Source organism: Mchenga conophoros, linkage group LG19, assembly GCF_057382185.1.
Source record: "Mchenga conophoros isolate Kocher_MC1m ecotype Shallow Benthic linkage group LG19, M_conophoros_male_GT1.1, whole genome shotgun sequence".
Lineage (NCBI taxonomy): Eukaryota > Metazoa > Chordata > Actinopteri > Cichliformes > Cichlidae > Mchenga > Mchenga conophoros.
Genome location: NC_140544.1, coordinates 770,219 through 790,038, shown reverse-complemented (window position 1 = coordinate 790,038; position 19,820 = coordinate 770,219). Strand labels below are relative to the sequence as shown.

Here is a 19,820-nt window from a genome sequence, read left to right as displayed (position 1 = left end):
GGACAGACGAGGAAGAGGGGTGAGACAGGCAAATTAGGGAGGCAAATCTCTAAACCCCCTCAAGGACTCGGTTGAAACAAATTGAGCAAAACATGACAGAGAGACTCACCCCGACTTTCATGGAGAAATCCAGTCTAAGCCATCTGCTTAAAAAGGTGAAAAGCTCATTAAAATTCAAATAAGCACAGGCAGAAAAAAACAGCACGAGAGGAGAAGAAAAAGTGGGAAAAGACAGGAAGAGGGATTAAAACGAGGCTAGTTTCATCCCCATTCAGCGAAGTAAAGAGGCAGTTTAGCATCTGTGTGTGTGTGTGTGTGTGTGGGACCAGCAGTTATCGCTCAAACCAGTCAAGACACTCGTAAAGAAGCCTGTGACAATAACCCTGTCGTGCTCTTCTAGAGGTCAGTTTGAGGATCGCAGGCTCGGCCTGCAGACCAACAGTCTGTTAGCACAGGCAGCATGGTTAGCATCGCTACTGTCTTCATGCATTATTCAGAATGAATAAATAATGAAAGACTGATTTCCTGTGAACCTACACATTCCTCAATAATCTCACCACCTATATGTAGACCTACATATGAAGCGAGCTGATTAGTGGAATCAGCTTAAACGCTTCATGAACGGAGCTAAAACAGAAGACAAATACAAATGCAACGTTTAGGGAGGTTTTAGTGCCGGCTCACCTGACTGAAACAGCTCTGAAAGCTTGGAAATGATTTTATTTTATTTTTATTTTGAAATGAACTTGATTAAGAAATGTCGTCACAAGTGGTAGATTAGACATCAGCACATGAACGATGTCAGAGGACGTGTCACTATCACACAGGGTTGGGCTGTTTGCTATAACGCCACTGACATCACGTCATGTATGTGTAACACGGTTATGACATTTGGATGGAAACATGAATGAATGTGTTGGCCTAAAGGTGAGCCTCTCAGTGAGCGGGACGGCGGTTTCGCCTGCATTGTAAACACTGTGTCTGGGCCTGAACTTCATCAATATTTTACCAGGCTGTTACAGCTCTGCTGGGCAGCTGTGCATTGCTGCTGTGGACAGCACAGCTGCCTGCACTCGTGAAGCTCGTGGAGCGACGCTCCAGCTTTGCATTTAATGCAACTGTCTGAATTGTGGGGTGCAAAAAGCTGGAGCGCAGTCCCCGAGCGTGTGCAGAGCTGTGCTCAGGCATGTCTGCTAATTGAGTGGCACTGGCCATGGCTCGGCATTATTACATTTATGTGCATAAATATATATCCACCCTGTGTTTAAATGTGTGCAATGTATCGAACTGCCATCCTCCCATGAAATCAACCCCACGTGCGCTGCGTTGGAAGACTGGAAAATATAATTGCACAATATTTTTTATAGCAGAAACTGCAATAATTTTCACATTAAAAGCAAAAACGTATTAGCGACTCAATTGGACGTGCACTGCAGCAACTGTAAACTATATTGCTCCAATAACATTTTATGTTTGAAAATTACCCACGGTGTTTCCACATGAAATATGTCCAACGAGCACCTTATTAACACGAGCAGGAGACAGAACAATTTATTAATCAAGCTGGAGTTTAATTTGGAGAGCGCGCTCTCAGCCCCTCTCATCATTACTGGGGGATTGAAATGCGGCAGGTGGAATTTTCTCTTTGTAACTCAGGGCGGCTTTTTCTTCAGCGTATGTTTTTAGCACCTTTCATTACCTGGTGAAAGAGGGAGGGACAGAAGCACAGGGAGGGAGGCGAGAGAGATGGGGAAAGCGATCGGGGACATGACGGACGACACTTCTTTGTAATTGGCTCCCAGCAGGTCAAACTACTCGTTTATTGTTAAGCTTTTACACTTTCATTTGTCCTCCATGTGAAATGGAACACGCACACGTGTGCACACGTGTATGAGCATCATGCCAAGTTTCTTTTAACCCCTAAATTAGAAGAAGTGTTTGTGCTGTGCGAGAGCTGCTGGGTTTTTCCTTTTCCTCTCTCCGTCTGTCAGGTAGCAGCGTGCAGAGAAATAACAGAGCACCTAGCTTTTCCATTCAGGCTGTGAAACACGTCGCTGCTATTGTGCTGAAGGATTACGAACAGCGGCTTTAGTTTGTATACACAGTGTTGTTCTGTTTCAGCTATTGTTTTTTCCCCACAAGAAGCCCTGTTTAAAAACCTCCTGATTCAGTTTGGAAAGGCTGATCAAAAGGAAAACGTGCAGTTGGTTTTTACCACGATGTGAATGAATAAGAGTTTTCCGGTCACACCCATCTCTCCTCTGTCTGTAGCTGAAACTCACTCAGACTTAGAAAAAAGCCGTTCCTCCGATTTAAAGAATTAAAAAAATCGTTTTTGTTTTTGCTTAAATGACACAAATCTTCTCTCATTTTTGAGTTCATGTAGATTTCTACATTACTTCAGCCTGAAGCTTCATCCTGTCTGATTTTATAACCATGAGGAGAATCACCATCATGCCTTGCAGTTAAAGACTGGATGTGCTGTGATGGTGACGTAAAACCATCATGCAGAGAAATTTGAAAGCGTACTTTTTGCTCTCTCTGCTCTCGTCACACACGGCTTCCTTCCAGACAGACAAACAGACACAGCTCGGAGGAAGCATCATCTAAACCTTCCTCACAAGGAGTGAATATTCAAAAACATCAAGCACAAACACCCCAAACCACAATAAGCCCAGCGTTCTAACAAAGGCATTAGATAACTAACCGGGCCGAGTTTTCGTACGTCAGCAGAGATGCATTCGAACAGCTGAACCAACCTTTTGTCAGCGCTGTGTAAGCAGGTGCACGCTGACAGGATACCTCGGCTTGCAGGAGGCTTTAGGATTTTAACTTGCAACCCTGACGTCCAAAGCCCTCCAGGCTTTCCCAGGTGACCAGGCGTGAGGTCTCTTGGCGGCTTCACAGAGGTGCTGCACTGACAGAAGTCATTTTTACTATGAGGCGCTCAGCCGCCATGCTGCGTACACTTATCACTGACGAGTGTTTAGCACCCGACAGCGCCGGGCCGGAAGCCTCGTTAGCTCGAGCTTAATTCAGACATTTAACCAAGTCCAGTTGGAGTGGACACACACACACACACACACACACACACACACACACACACACACACACACACACACACACACACACACACACACAGATTAAGAAAACAGAATAATTAATGCACTTTGTTTCCAATGGGGATGTGCAATTTTTCACATATTGAAAAAACACATTTTAGGAGTGTTTGTCTGTGTTTGAATCTCATATAAATATTCTTCACATGGACACACACACACACACACACACACACACACACACACACACACACACACACACACACATCTTCAATAAATAATGACTGAGCACAGTGGCATGTCCCTAAAATATTTACCATATGCTTATTTATCTTCCAAATGAAACTGTACAAAGACTTAACAAAGAGCCACGGTGCAGTGTGTGTGTGTGTGTGTGTGTGTGTGTGTGTGTGTGTGTGTGTTTGATATAGCAGCCTGTACTTTAGAGGCATTGCGGTCCCTGCTGCTCTTGTTTTTTCACATTGTTTCAATAAAGCTGGGAGGCCTCTCGGATGGAGCGACGGCCTTTTTGAAGTGGTAATCACTCTGGTTTGTGCTGCTCGCTCTCTCCCTCACTCTCGTTCTGCCTCTCCTGCCCACTGTGTGTGTGTGTGTGTGTGTGTGTGCTTTGGCTAGTTCGGGTTTGTGTACGTAAATGCGGCTGTTTTCACATCGCACAGGCCTGACGCATCTCTAATAGGCTCAGAGAGGTGTGGAATCACACAACTGAAGAAGTAAAGAAAGTGCGTTTAATGAGTCACACAGTGCCGGCCATCACTGATTATGACTCATTTCCATGATAGAAGATTGCCCATATGGAAAAGATATATATAAATCTTATAAAGTTTGTATCTGTCTTGTGTGAAACTTGTATGAAAAGCATACAAGAGTGAAAACAGATATAAGATCCCTTGAAAAATTATGTAATGAAACTTGTATGTTTTGGATACTTACTAAAACAATGTATGAAAGTAATGAGAAAGTGGCCACTTTCATGAGTAATCACATATAAGTTTTTACTATTTCTTTTCCATATGGGTGTAGCCGGGCTGTGAGTGTGAGTGGGTGAGGAGGTCCGCTGTGGACGGGTCGCACAACAGTCAGTTTCACTTAAAGCTTCCACCCTGAAACATCCACACAAGACGGGTGGAAGTTTCATGATAAACTTCTTCATATTTTTTTTGTCCCTGCATAAATTTGGAAATAGCATCAACACTGGCACACACACGTCAAACAACACACTCTGTTTAACATTAATAGACAAACCAATGCGACTGTCAAGCAGCTAGCCGTACTCATAGCTCACTGACCTTTGGATGCTGCATGCTAACAGGGAACTCATACGGTGCTAAAACCCTCCAAACACCCACAATTCATGCTATCCAACAAGCTCTGAGTGACATCATTATGGGTCTCAGTGGGATTCAAAGCTGTGCAGTGAACATGCTGTAGTGTGGGGATGCTCGTCATATTCAAACGTTAGTATCATCGTGAATGATGTTAAAATCCTTTTTAAACATTACATTTTCCTTATTTTGACTGACAGCTGGTTGGGTGTAAACAGTGCTGCTACCTCAAAGTGGCCGTAATGGACACGAAAGCAGCGTGAAAACACTAAAAGAGCCAACGATGACCGAGTCGTGCCGGCGCTCTGAGTCTCACTGAATTTGTCCCGTTTTGGACAACAGACCAATAAGAATCCAGATGAAGCAGCGTGCAGCCGGACTCACCGCGTTTAAGGAACTGAAGCCTGCATGGGCCCTGCTGAACCTTAAGCTTGCTCGTGTTTCTCTTTGAAGCATCAAATCCACTTCTTGTAAAGAAACTCTGGTGGACACTGTGTGAGACGGACAGACCTGCAGACGGAGGAAGAAAGAGCATATTTATCGTTAACGGAGCACCTCGTACGTCTCTGCCTGCTCAAAATCCCTTTTTGCGAGTTTTGCCATGTCGCCTCGCTCTGCTGTTAATCACTTTGCATGCACTCATTTAAATATTAAAATTTTCTTTAATCATCAAAGCCAGTATGCATCATGCATATTCATACCCCCACCCACCCCCCATTCCCTGGATCTCAGGTTCATTACTCTGCTGCTAGCCATTAGCCACTTCCCTAATCACACAGTTTATACACACACACACACACACACACACACAGGTAGCCACCAGCACTAACCAGTGGTAATCCGCTAACTAGACTTAAACACACAGGCATCCCTGCAGTCTAAACCGAGCGAGCAGACTTGTCATCCATCCCGGCTGAGATGGCTGGAGTATTTGTCAAGAGGCTCGGCAAAACCTTCATTTGCATAATGACTTTGTAGTTCTGCATTAATAAAATTTGCATATGAAGCCATGTTAATTACTCCTGATCAGCCTTTTTTGCATTCATGCATGGTAATTTTGGGCGACTTGCAAAAATTGATGTCCTGGCGCCTGTGATGAGATTGGTGGAGGAGGCGCTCTGTATCTGTGTGTAAGTGAGGCTGAAGGGATGTGGAGATGATGAAGGTGGAGCGTTCGGCTGTGTTTGGGGCTTTATCAAAGCAGAATAGACGGCAGATTGGTGCGGTTTGCTTTTCGGGCACCATTTCTCTTTCCGCTTATAACTTTTTTCTTTTTTTTAATCTTAGTGAAAAGAGCTTTCCAGTAAAATCCTCTCCTACTACTGTACAACACACACACACACACACACACACACACACACACACACACACACACACACGCGCACACACACACACACACGCACACACACACACACACACGCGCACACACACACACACACACACACACACACACACACACACACACACACACACACACACACACACACACACACACACACACAGAGCCTGGCAGGCAGCCATTTGTGAGTCTATTGTTTACTCTGGGTTCTACATTTCAAACAGCAGACTCCTCAGACTGTGCTGGGTTTGATCAGGACTTGATGCTTTTTTATATGTGATGTAATTTGATTTGCAGTTTCTCATTTTATCTGTAAATATAATTGTGATAAAACTCTACCTGTAATAAAGCCACGGCACGGCCTCAGCTTTCCTGGGTGACCGGGTCTGTCGAGGCTGTAACGACGACACAGATGTGATGTCAGCTCTTTTCTTTGGCTTGTTTCATAGCTGCAGAAATGCAGCTGTGTAAAGCAGCATCTTCATAAGTGAACGAAGGCTGATTTTAGAAGCTTTCTTGGCTTATTTGAATTCCCCACAGACCTGCTCAGGTTCAACAAACCTCACAGTTACAGTTTCTTCATAGTCCTGCTCCATTTCAGGCATTCATTTATTTTTTTTGCATCTTTGCTTTTCATATTGAGCTTTTAATGTAAGCATCATGTTCTGCTTCAAAAATCAAGCAAAACTGCAAGAAGAGAAATGTTTTGTTTTCCATTATTCCTTCGAACACAACAACAAATTAAAGCCGGACCCTGTTAGTGTCGACCCGCAGGCTGGATGCTTTACTAAAAATGATTTGACTTTTTAGGAGTCTCCATGTCAAACACTGTTTAGGTTTTTTATTGAGCGCACAAGTCCTGAAATCTGAAATCATGTGTGGTCTTTCTGAAAAACACAAATATGTGAAATGTCCTCTTGGTGCGTCACAGCTCTGACAGTGTGCGAGTGACACAAGATCAATTCACACAAGGCTGAAGGCCACAGTCATGCTCCTATAGTGGACAGTGAGGGCTCTCATTCCATGTTCACAATGACATACAACCATACAGTTACTCATAATATTATCACATAATAACAGTACTTCACTTTTAAATATAGGAGGTTACTGTGAAAACTGTGGCAGGTAACAGGTGAGGACATGCTGACCAGTCACTGCACGTGTCGTCAGAGCTGTGAGGATCACTTTACACAAAACCGATCGTCTGTGCAAAGTCTTGGTTTCTCAGTGAATAAGCCCTCAGTTAATGGGAGAGTCTCTCTTATGGCGTGTTGGCCTCTTTGACAATGGCAGATCAGATCGGGTGGCGATAAAGCACTTGGTATCATTTTGTTTCCTGTTGTGTGCCTGAGCTGTTGTCAGACAGGTAGTCTGTGAAGAGACGTGAATAGAGAGACGAGAAAGAGAAGGAGGTGGACTGGAAGGCTTTGTGGAGGTGACAATGACGGGACGCAAAGCTATACGTGCGTGTGCGTTCACTGACTGATGACATTTGAGCACCGAGCCCCTCAAGGAAGGGATACAGTGGCATTCTCTGTCGTTTCAATGTGTGTGTGTGTGTGTGTGTGTGTGTGTGTGTGTGTCTGTGTGTGTGTGTGTCTGTGTGTGTCTGTGTGTCTGTGTGTGTCTGTGTGTGTGTGTCTGTGTCTGTGTGTGTGTGTGTGTGTGTCTGTGTGTGTGTGTGTCTGTGTGTGTGCAATTTTATAAACACATAACCTCTGTAGTCGTGTCAAACGCAGCCGATTATTATCGTATTATTACAGCAGCAGTAATTTTGCTGTCAGTATCAACTTTGTGTTAAGTTGAAGTGTAGGAAGGTTCAGTGACACCGGTCACAATTATTTATCTGTAATTTTCCAACATTGTGACTGATCTGTGTTAAGAAACTGTCACAGTGCTGGTAAAGGACCAGTCTTTAGTCATGAGTGCACGAGGGCGCACTGCAGAGGGCTCGCAGATAAAACTGCCAGGTTCATAAAGAGTTCACAGCAGTGTGAAACATATTAATGTCACGTGGATGCTTGTGTTTTCTTTGCATGTTCAATGCTATGTGTTCAGTACCATAAAATATATTTAGCCTTTGCAACATCGAAATATGCAGACAATGCTTTCAAATTTTGCAAGCCTGAAATATACGAGAATCACTTCAATGCTGGAGCCGTAATTAAAATTTAAATACAGCAAAGTGGGATAAGTGTGCTGGGATTCATGCACTTGTAGAGAGGAAGTGCATCCCTGCAGTGTAAAAATAGAAAGAATAGCACTAGAATTCCACACTCACCTATTTGTCAAGCTCTATTTCTGGTATCTGGAAAGTGTTCCACACAAGCGCACTTTGTACAGGAAACTCCACTTGGGCTGAAATAAATAAAAGAACTTGTCGTTAGCATGAGACACTGGATTTTTGCATCTAATTTGCAGCAACAAAGGTGAAGCAAAGACGCATTTTTGCATTTGTAAAGCATATGCCTGCCTGAAACGTGCAGAGTCATCTGGGCTGACGCTGGTCATAGGAAACTAGCAAGCTAGTCAGCGTCAGTTTAGTCTAACAGAACTTTATTATTATTCATATTTGGTGTTTGGATATGCCTCCCAGCTTTGTCATAACACCCGTAATCCCAGACTTCTCTGAATTAACTGCTCAACTTTGCTCGGACTGAGACCAAGGGATGTCTCTGCTGTGTCTCACAGACAGCACCCTGCTTTGTCTTGTCTGCACCACCACAACAACCTACTTTATCTCACCAGCTTTGAGGATCTGAATCTCCACCTGTGTCACGTTGACACTGCTGGTTTTTGCTGCAACTCTGCATCCAAGATTTGATTTTGTGAAGTCGGATGGTAGCACAAGAGGGCTTTGGAGGATCGGGGAAGCATGTGCACGCTGCAAAGCAGACACAACACCTCAAAGACAGGTAACATATACAGCAGCCCAGTGATGCTTCAAACCTTTTTACACCAAACAGGGAGAGGCGTAGCTCTCGACTAAAAATAATTTGCCAGCACTGTCACTGCTCACTAGCAGGCAGCAGCATTCCCAGTCCAGCCGCACGGACACGATGGGATTATCCAAGTGTTTTGCTGAGTTTGAGGGAGACTCATGACCGCCCCTCTTCTCTACAATAGCCTGTCGGCATTTAACACTGGCCAAATCACCACTTAACAAAAGCTAATTTCTCACTTGGTTAAACTGGGAAGGATTAGGGGCCCTGTGTTGGTGCAGTCCATGTTTGGTGAAGAGTGAGGGATGGAAGGATGTTAGCAAAAGATTTAAACCTCAATTACAAGCGAGCGAGGACTTTTGTGCATCCGTGGCGAAGGTGGGACGCTGAGGTTTAGCCACTTTGCTGGAAATGTTTGCTGCCTCATTGTGTGTGCATGTAGGTGTGTGTATGTGCAGAGCTGAGGGTGACATAGCCTGACAAATACATGATGATCCCCTTGTTTAGAAGGCTTTAAATCTCTCCGGTTTCACATACTTACTGCCTTGGCTTTACATGAGGAGGTAGGACACATAATCCAAGCAATTTAAACCTTTCCTGTGTTTTATGACAGAAACTAAAGAGCTGCTGTTCTGTTGTGTGGCTGCTGCATTTTCCTGTAACTCTCTGAGGTTAGGGGGTAACCCTGACCTACACTTTGGAAATATGGAAAAATGCATTTGTGGATAGGTGAAGTATTTCTTAAAAGCTACAACTACAGCTTGAGGTTCAGGCTGAGATCTTCTGGTGACCTAAACCTGGATCTACTCCTTTAAATGAATTTGCACTTGTGTTTCCAAACAGAGACAGAAGAGCTGTGAGGCTAAAATGCTAAACGGGCTGTTTGGCCCTTTGTACAACATGCTTCATTCACTCACTCACACTGACGGATGAACCACAGAGGACGTTTGTCATGTGGGCAGGCATCAAACCAACAACCTTCCAACTGCTCTTCCTCCTCAGCTGCAGCCAGTTTGACCAGTATGCCTAAAATTCTCCAAATATAAACCAGCTCAAGCTTCTAGCATCACTTTTGCATCACTCGTTTAAAACTGCCAAAGAAAGTTCACAACAGAAGCTTTAGAGCGTTTTCTTTTCTCCCTTTGTGTTTTTTAAAATCCTGTAAAACCCTTAAAACCAGTTAGTGCAGCTCCTCTGCCACAGTAACACGTTCTCCTTTGTTGTGTTGTTCTTACACCGTCCAGTGTTTCAGCCTTCAGTGCTCACACTCACTTATTTTGTGTGAGGGACGTTCTAGTGCTGCAGAATCAGAGCGGTGGTCTCTCGCAGTCTTTGGACCCTTTAGCTGCTCTCAGTGTCTCATCTCCTCCAGACTTTTGGGGGGACAAAGAGAGAGTTAGAGTTCCCCCTCCTAGAAACAGCAAACCCTTTCGTTTGTATCAAAGCTTTGCCTCACCCCTGCTGACACCCCTGAATTATTCACTTAGAGGAAAGGATAAACAAAGCTTGCTAGCTACAGTTGTTCTATTGATTTCTCTGAGCAACATCACAGATAACAAAAAGAGGGCTGGAGGAGAGAATCTCGGCTGCTGCCATCTCTCATGCTCCTTAAAAAATAAATAAATCTGTAAATAAATCAATAACGTGGAGTTTTTCTTCGGAGAAAACAGCCCGCGTTCCTGTGAAACGGGACGCGAGTAATGCATTCATAAATATTTGTTGTTATTTAGGCAGCAAGAGCACATGTGAGCATCTCCCCCGTAGGAGCGGCCTTTCTTACCTGTGGGTTCGACTAAAATTGCCAATTGTTGGGATAATTTGGTGTTTAGAGCGAGGCTGAGGGGGCCGGCCAAGTAAACAATGCTGGCTGTAGGCCAATAACTGGCAGCAGCCCTCTGATGAGAAACAGGCAGATCTTTTCTTCAGCGTTTCTCTCTGGCCCTTCTGCACTGGCACTTCAAAATAAAAGCCCACCTTGTTACTTAAATCTCTCTCGTGCACGGAGTTACTGGGATCGTTAATTTTAGGATCACCTTCATATGCACTCCTGTGTTTGTGATCCTGCAGGATCCTTAAATTCCCCCTTTTTCTCCACTTAATGTTTGGCAAATTAAAGGCATGTGAGATCATTGTAATTTGGCAGGTGTTCCCTCACACCCCGTCTAATCGTCAAAGGGCTTGTCCATGCATTTGCTACCCCTGCCCCACAGCACACTACTATGGCATCTAAATGCTATTTGACCCCCACTGACGAAAACTGCAGTGTCTGAGGGATTTTTTCAGCTGTGGGTGGTCAGTGGATAACGTGTGACAGGTGGCCTTAACCTGTGTGGACTTCCTAAACTGGCTGCAACGAGGAGCTTCAATGGCGTGGGAAATGTGCCGAGTGAGTCCTGATGCGATCGTGCTAGCAAAACCAAGATAAAGCCCTCACATGCACAAAAACACTCGCAGCAGAGCAGAACCAGCAGCCTTGAACGAAATGGTCCGTACTTCAGTCTAATGAGGATGGCTCACACCAACCAACTCTAACCACACAGTTTTCTGATTCTCTGTCCTGTATAGTGTCTGTAAGAGAGAAAACAGCTGCTCGGGCTTTGATACAAACCTCACATATAGATGCAGACATACACCTACAGGATTCACATCGTCTTCCAACTGAAGGATGAATAACAGGGTCTGAGTTAGTATGAATGAAAGGTTTGTTAACGTGGGGCTAAAGTCAGTGGGCGTTGGGAATGGCAGGAGGAATCATTCAGTTTCTAAGGTAATGATGATCTTTGTCACTGAGTGATAGTTTTCCTCAGTTTCCTTTTCCTTCTGTAAGTTAGCTGATGTTCAAACTTCTCTTCATGCTAACCTGCAACGAAAAACAAAGTAAATGCGGCCTGGCTTTGGTACAAGACTAACTACTAAAATACATGTTTGGCTGTCGTGCATTCCTCCTACAAAACACTTGAGCTAACAAGCTGCTGTACTTTAGCACTTAACCAGTGTTGATGGTAACAACCAGTCACACCATGTCAGCTGTTCACAGATGGCCGACCAGTTTACTGTCTGTCGTAACTGGTTCTGTGTAAGTCACGTGGTGATTGTTAGATTTTCTAAGCTGCAGTTAAACTAGTTTTCATGTGCTTTGAATACAGACATGTGAAACTGTTACGATCCACCCAGTCACCACTCGGGGGCATCTCAGCCACAAACTAAAGTTGTTATGTTTCAGCTCACTTACGCGCATTTTGGCCTTTTAGCCTTTTTTCCGTTATAAGATTTCACTCGGAGCATGCCACCAGCAGGTGTAAGTGTATCCTGGAAGGCTCTGTGCTCACTTGGTGGATGAAATTGAAATCACTGCATGCTATGAATCAGTATGACTCTGCTACATTATATAATGGGCCCCCCTGCCTGCAGGTATATACTTGAGCGTTAACAACGCAGCCTTTCAGGAGCTCTCCAGTCATGTAGCCCTTATAAGGGCCTCCAGCACAGACCTGTCTCATCATCCCTCCATCCATGTCCTCCCCTAACCCCCTTCTGGTCTGGATCTGCTCTCGACCTGCCCCACTTTCCTTCCTGCTCCTACTTCTCACTGCTGTTTCTGTATAAACAAGTGGAGTCTGACCAAAACATTCAAAGCCCAGTCTACACTCCTCCACCATTAACCCCCTATTGTACTTCTGCTTCTGCGTCCACAGATTAAGTTGGTCAAGTCAAATATGTCTGTTTTAGGGGAGAAGACGTTTAAATAGCTGCTAAAGATTACCACGCTGTGGTGGGTGAAAAGGTGAAGCTGATCACGAGGAACAGTGTTAAAGTCATGAACCTGGTTTGTGATGAAATGAGGGAGAAAGGCACCAGAACAACAGAGAGAGAAATTCTTCTCTTGCTGGTGTCAGGCAAAGCTGTAATATGTCTTATTCAAACAGGAGGTGCGCCGCTACATCATAGTCTTGGACGGAGCTGCAAGCATATGTGTGTGTTGTGTGTTCCAGGAGACTCCCACTTGGCAGTGTGCAAGAGGAGGTGGAGGATGGGTGGGGAGGGATTTGGACGGGACAGGTGACAGGGAGACATAGAGGAGATGGCGAGGGGTTCCAAAAATGTGTTGGACTGCCGTCTTAGTGGAATCAAGCTCGTGGCAGCGTTTCTTTATTGTGGCTACAGAAACCAAACCAAGTCTTCACCTGACAAGATGTCGATGACTTCACCTCCACAGACAAAACCCAGACTCTCCACGATCCTGAGCGCTGGGCATTTTTTTAAGTAATGCAAACATGTTTGTTCTTGTTTCTCCGTTTAGCAGAAGCAGCACAGACACGGACGGATCAGCTGTTGTCCTGGAGAGTTGGGGTGGATTTACCTTTTATGTGCCACATCTGTACTCTATCAGTTAACCACGTATCTAAGTGCACCTCCCACTTGCCAGATCATCCTTGCTCCTGTAAGGTCCCGGCTTACTTTCAACTGTAAACACAAAGTCCACACGCTGAAAGAGTGACAGGTATCAGGTGCTTCTCCATGCCATGTGCATATGAGTGTGTCCAGGATTAGGCGCACCCCCCACAGGCTTCAGAGGCTGTGTTTGGGCAGGATGAAGCCTTGTGTAGAGTCTATTGGTGACAGCTTCTTCCTCACACACACACACACAGCTTCATGCGCGCTCCCCAGGTGCAGTGGTGCGGGCCAGTGTGTGGGATTAGCTGGTATGCTCTGGCACTCTCCTCTGGTAATCCCTCTAATTTGTTAACAGGGCACAGAGACAGGGACACACACACACACAGCTTGCTGCAGCAGTTTGTTTTGGATTGCATCTCACCCCCTCATTTTGACTACAGGACCACTTGTCATGTGGCGAGAGGGACGGAGCATCTCGTCTTTGTCCTCTTCTTTCTCTCACTGCTGCTCCACTTCCCTAATGAGCTAAATGCATTCTAATTTGGCTGTGATGAGCTAAGCCTTCCTTTAACATCCCAAGAATGTCAAAGCCCCCTCCTTGATTTGTCATGAGTGCACGGCTTGTATACACATTTGTGTGCGCACACCTTGCACAACCATAATCCTTTGTTGGCTGGATAACGTGCAGAGAAGATGGGGTAATGCTAAAGTTCAGCACATGCTGAGACAGAGTGAGGGAACAGAGAGCAGCAGTGTCTAAATAATGTTGATTCTGGATGTCGATGCACTTTGTTCCAACTGTCAGGTTGGACTTTTGAGGTGTTGCTTTTTAAGCAAAACACGGCTCCTCCAGCTACTGACAGCAGTGACTGCAGTAATCTCATGTAGTATTTGGGAAAAACAACCCAGCTATTGAGAGCTGAGTACAGTCTTTGAAACAGTGATACAGTAAAAGTCATGGTTTGCCTCTTCAAATATACATACGTGTCACTTTTACGTTTGGGCCTTTCGTCCACACGTACATGGCGTTGTCGATCACTGAAAACTGCGATTTTAAAAACTCTGTTTTTACGTTTACGTGTGGACGAGGAAAACAGAGATTTACTCACGTAACGTCAAAGGTGTGTTATTGTTTACATGAGATTCATTTCTACAATAGAAGAAGAGAAAATATTGTTGCTGTTAATCTATCGGCAGTTTTTACACACATATACACACAGTTACTGGAGTCAGAGTGAACTTCACAGACGTTCTCACAACGTCGGTTTTAAATAAATTAAATTTTTTAAAAATTTAATGTATGTACCCTGTATGCATTTGATTTATTCCTAAGTTCCTGAGACAGCCAAATACTGTCTTTTGTTATTAACATTTGAAAAGTAACACGAAATTAGCTGCTTTTCCAGAAAAACACAAACTTTTCAGAAGTACTTCAGGTTTTGTGAGGGTACAAAACCCTGTTTAGCCGTTCCCTCCCAGGCTTCTGATTGGCCAACATTTTGTTTTTAGCGTTTACATGTGGACGGAGATATTTTTCCAAAACTGCACGTGTGGACGGGATTAAAAAAAAAAACGGAAACGGAAAATCTCAGTTTTCAAAAACACCCGTGTACGTGAGGACGTAGCCAAAGTGTTGTTACTGAAAACAGTTGGTTATAAGCAGCTCGTACAAATAAGCTGAGAAAATAGTTTCTGAGAGTCTCCAAAGAAAATGACGTTTTTATCACCAGTTCATGAACTAAGGCTATCACTTATTATGAAATTAGCACAAAATCCAAACCAAGCACTAAACTTTCCATTTAGTGTTTCACTTTGGACAAATCAAATCACCCGGCTGAGCGTGTAGGCTGACAGCAGGAAGAGCTTAGACTTTGGGTCTTTAGCCACCAGGTGAGTCAGTCCAACAAATCACTAAAGGTTGATGCTGGAGAAAAGAACAGGTCCTCATATTTGCACAGCTAAAGTGATTTGATTACAGCTGCTGCTGTGGTGTTGTTGTGATTGTAGTTATGGACACATGGTGGACGGCGTAAAAAAGCTGCACTCTGCACACGTCATTGAAAACTAGCAGAACACTTTAACTCTGCACCAGATGAACTTGAAACGATCCCATTGGCTGGAGACACACACACCAAATAAACACCTGTTTAGAGAAAAAAGTGTCCTCTACCGTGACAGTGAGGTATGTAGAGTGTCCACACGTGTAAGAGTGGACAAACACGGTGCCTGATTTGCTTTGCTGCCATGCTATGATAGTGAATCGGCCGTGCAGGAGGAGAGCTCTGTGTGTGAGGTCAGGGGGCACCATGGAAGAATAATAACGCAGCTTAAGTATGCAAAAAAATGTCAGGAAACTTTTTACAAGTGGGACAAAAGGCCAAGAGGAGAACATGCACACACAGATGTACACACAGAGTCCCTGCGCTCCCGACTCGTCACAGCTTTCGTGCTTTTTGGTGTGGAAAAGCCTCACAAAGGTAAAACAAACGTGTTAAACGGCTGCTTAACCTCGTGAAGTTAAAATCAACCAGGTTGTTCTAAACTGTCGGGTCAGAGTTCGTGGTTGGATTTGGTCGATGTGTTATTTTGTTCCTGTTAACACGTAAACGGAAAGCTTTTAAGAGAAATCAAAATGTCTGGACCTTTATTGAAATGGCACATTTTCTGCTGCTGAGCAGCGTGTGGCTCGAATAAACCCATGTTTAGGTGTTGAACGTTCAAACATGATGGCAAAGAAGACATCGGGAGGACGATATCTTTATAATGGAACAAACGGTGTTTTTTCCTGATGATGGTTTAAGTAAACTAGCTAAAGATGATGAATCACACTTTATGAAGGGAGCTTTTCCCCTCAGATCAGCCTTCTTTGTTCTTCTTTTTAGAGTATTGCAGAAATTGCTATTGCAACGAATAACATTAGGTGTTTGAGTTAGCATGAAGTGAAGTGGAGTGGAAACTTTTAGGCCTAAAATTACTTTATCTTTATTTTTGTAAAGCTGCCTAATTTGCATTAGTTTTATCTATGAGCAAAATGAAGACTGGCCTGACGCTGCATACCAGTCTACTCTATCTTTGTGAAACCTGCCGCGGGTTATTTCAGTCACTCAGTGTGTGTAAATACTTATAAAGCCATATATGCAGGGTGCAGTTTGCAAGAACATCAAAGGCTAGATTTGGTCTTTCACAATAAAACAATAAAGAAACAGCGTGCATTGATTGTTTCTGCTTTGCTGCAGAACATCATCTCTTTCACCCTCATCTGCAAATCTGTGGACAGAATCTTTTGGACTTTGAGCTCTGAAATGTGTTTTACAGCATCGTGGCCCACAGGCTCCAACTTTGAGTGGTGCAGTGAATTAAGTCGAGGATGGGGAAACTCTTTTCACACTGAGCGTGGCTGCTCAATCACTTGCAAAGTCAACAAACTGTGTGTATAAAATTTCTTCAGGAACCTTCAGCGACGTTTCTACCTGTGAGCTGTGAGACAGAAGCCTCGGTGCATAACTGCAGCTCAATAAGCTGAAGTTAGAAGCTACAGATCTCATTTTGTGAGTGATGTAGATTATCCAACGTGCAGTTTAGACTCATAAGGAATGTTTCCAGGACTTTTCTGTCAGGCTCTGAATCCTTTGCGTTTCTACATACATTGAAACAGCGATGCTTGACAGCACAGTGCAAAGTCAGAACGTGATCTCCGAGTCTGCCCTCGTGAGCTCGGAAATTCAATTTGAAATTCAATTTAAAGTCAATTTCTGATTTGAGTATTGTTTGTGCTGCAGTGTAAAAATCAGAGGGTGGGGATAGAAATGTAACCCCACTGAGGATAAAAATAATTTAGCAGAAGCAGGGGTGGGTGGAGCGGGAATTTGCTCCGATCCAGGAATTTTACTTTGATCTTATAAAGTTGCGGGGCGACTGGAGCTGGTATTGCTGACATTTAACTGCAGTTGTAGTAAAATTCATTTGATATTTTTCTCTATATAAGAAAAGCAAAGGAATAGCTGCAGCTTGAGAGGACAGAAAACACTGGAAAGACGAGTCTGACTCTGTGTCGCCATAAAGGAAAAGGATCTTTATAGGACACAATAATCCTCACAGCCTCGGCTGACACTCACTGCATTTATCGCACACATTTGTGTTGATCCGTGCGTCTGCTTTAATTGTACATCTCTTCCTCCCTCCTTCAACTGTAATAGCTGTGATTTAATTTGGCTATTTAACCTGTAATTCCAGCGATATTTATTGAGGACCGAGGAGGAGAAAATTGGGCCATTAGCCGCCCCAGATGAATACACTGAGATGAAAATGAATGCTGCTAACTGCCAGTTGACCTTTGCACCTTTGCTTTTCTAGACATTCCCACTCTTCCCTTTTTTTTATTAGCGGCAGCAACAGTAATTACGGCAAATTGAATCATAGTGAAAATTGGAATCTGACAGTAATGAGAGTTTTATACTGTGTGAAAGTGAACCCGGGAAGAGAAATGAAGAAGAGAGATTACTTAAAACGTGGCTGCTGCATATGTGCCGCTGGACACACACAAACCAGACACCATTATCACTGGTTTCAACTGGGAGAATCCTTCCAGTCCAGACGACCCGATCGCTGCGTATTTGTTTGAGAGGAAATAAATCATATTAAAATTCATCTTCCTTACTGCTCATCACACTGGGTCGATGATATTTGGTGTCCGTAGGGTTGTGTCTAATAATGTGACATTATACATACTGAAGGTGTGTGTGTGTGTGTGTGAGCCAAACTAAACACAGGCAGAGAGCCAGACTACACAGCGTCTTTCGTCTTAGAGTTTATGGACGGATGGGTTTGAATGGAGAGTTTAAGTTGCTTAGTTTTGTCAGCACCTCTGAGGTTTACACATTTAAAGATAATTATTTCTGTTTCCTGTGATCGAAACATGAACTGATCCCAGAGCATATATATGAGCTATTGTTATCTGTCGATTTTAAAACTTACATTAAGGTTTATTGTTCATTTATTTCAACAAACAAGTCACATATTTGATGCAGCTGCCACTACTGCACAGTAAGGCCAATGGCCAACAGTGGCTCTGATGTAATAGTACACTTTCCTGCTTTTGACCTCATTTGGTCATTTTTGAAAGAAAATGGCACATTGGCCTACATCGTGTGATTAAACATCTGATCACAAATAAAGCAAAGCTGCAAGTTAGCTCAGCAGGCGACTCAAACTGCACCATCACTCGTCCAATCTGATGAACGATGAGTCGCATCATTTCCAGGGGGGATATTTGGGATCACTCCCCAATTTTATTTGTAGCATATCTGCAGAGACAGGCTGGGAGCCTGGATACCAAACTGCAGCTGTAATTATTTCATCATGAATCATTTCAAATCACTAAAATAAAGCCAGTTCAGACAGGAAACACTAACATCCCTCGTTCTCGTCACATCACAGAGCAAACACACCCTCTCGATCTGGAAGTCTATTTAAGCCACAAAAGATGCTATTTTGTCCTGTGATGTGTCAGTGCTGCTGTTGCCCCGCATCTCTGCGGTGAGAGCAGTCAGAGGATTTTCACACAGTTTTTGCTTTTGTCTGGCAGCTGAAGAGGGCATTTGAACAGCAGGAGCACATTAAGGTAGTGTTGTCTTGGCAGATGGACACTGAACAGTGAGACGTAAAACCAGCAAAGTCGAGTTAAATAACAGCAAAGTAAGCAAACGTTATTTTTTTACATGGCAACATAATTCAGCTAAGTTAAAGTTTATCTGTCATGGAAAATAATCTATTCTATAAAGGACAAAACTAGGTGCTCAAAATGAACTACTATAACCTTTACTGAAGCACGCGGCCCACACTTACTGTAAACAGACGTACAGTGGGTCGTAACTCAAGCCGCGTGTGCGCGTTCGACACAAACACACAGGCACAGTGTATCTGTGCAGATGCTGAGGAGGGGAGTGTGTTTTCTCATCCCCTCCATAAAGCACGGCCCTCTGCATTCTACCAAATAAAGTGATGAGCAGCTCCCTCGCTCTCCCTCGCTCGTTCTGTTTTTTCATATGGAAATAGGAAATAATGGGGTGATTAAATAGAGTCGTATATTAAAGTACAGCTGACATTAGAATTAGCATAATGTGCTCTCGCCTCAGGCTGCATACTTTATTTGCCATCTGCGTTAGACTCCTTTCCCCTGGGAGGGCGCGCGCGCACACACACACACACACACACACACACACACACACACACACACACACACACACACACTTCCCCCAAGCAAAAACCATGACCCGCTCCCTCCACTGCGGCCAGAGTGAAATGGCGCGTTCTCTATTACTCGCTCCCTGTTTCGTTTGCTCACGCACACACACACACGCACAGACACACACACATTCCAATGACTTCTGTCAGCAGAAGAGAAGGGGGTCAAGCTAACAGAGACGGTGGGGTTGGAGGTGGTTTTTTTTTGAGTGTTAAGGGTCTTAAGATTCACTTAAGATTCAGCACTAAAACAGCTTGTGTGTGTGTCTGTGTGTGTGCATGTGTGTGTGTCTGTGAGAGAAACTTGCCAACAAAAGCTGAGACACGGGGAGCTGTTATTTTTATTGTGTGTGTGTCTGTGTGTGTGTGTGCGTGCGGTCTGCTATAATTAAGTCAAAAGGCTATACAGGACTGTGGAGCTAAACAGCTGTTCCACCTCTAGCCACTTAATGCACACACACACACATGCACACACACAATCTTTTGCAAGCAAGAG

General features: G+C 44.0%; 1 protein-coding gene across 1 annotated transcript in view; it reads left to right on the top strand.

Annotated features, from left to right (window-relative positions):
• The window catches only part of bcl11ba (BCL11 transcription factor B a), a 36,309-nt gene that overhangs the window by 9,572 nt on the left and 6,917 nt on the right, over window positions 1-19,820 (top strand). The window lies entirely within an intron of this gene.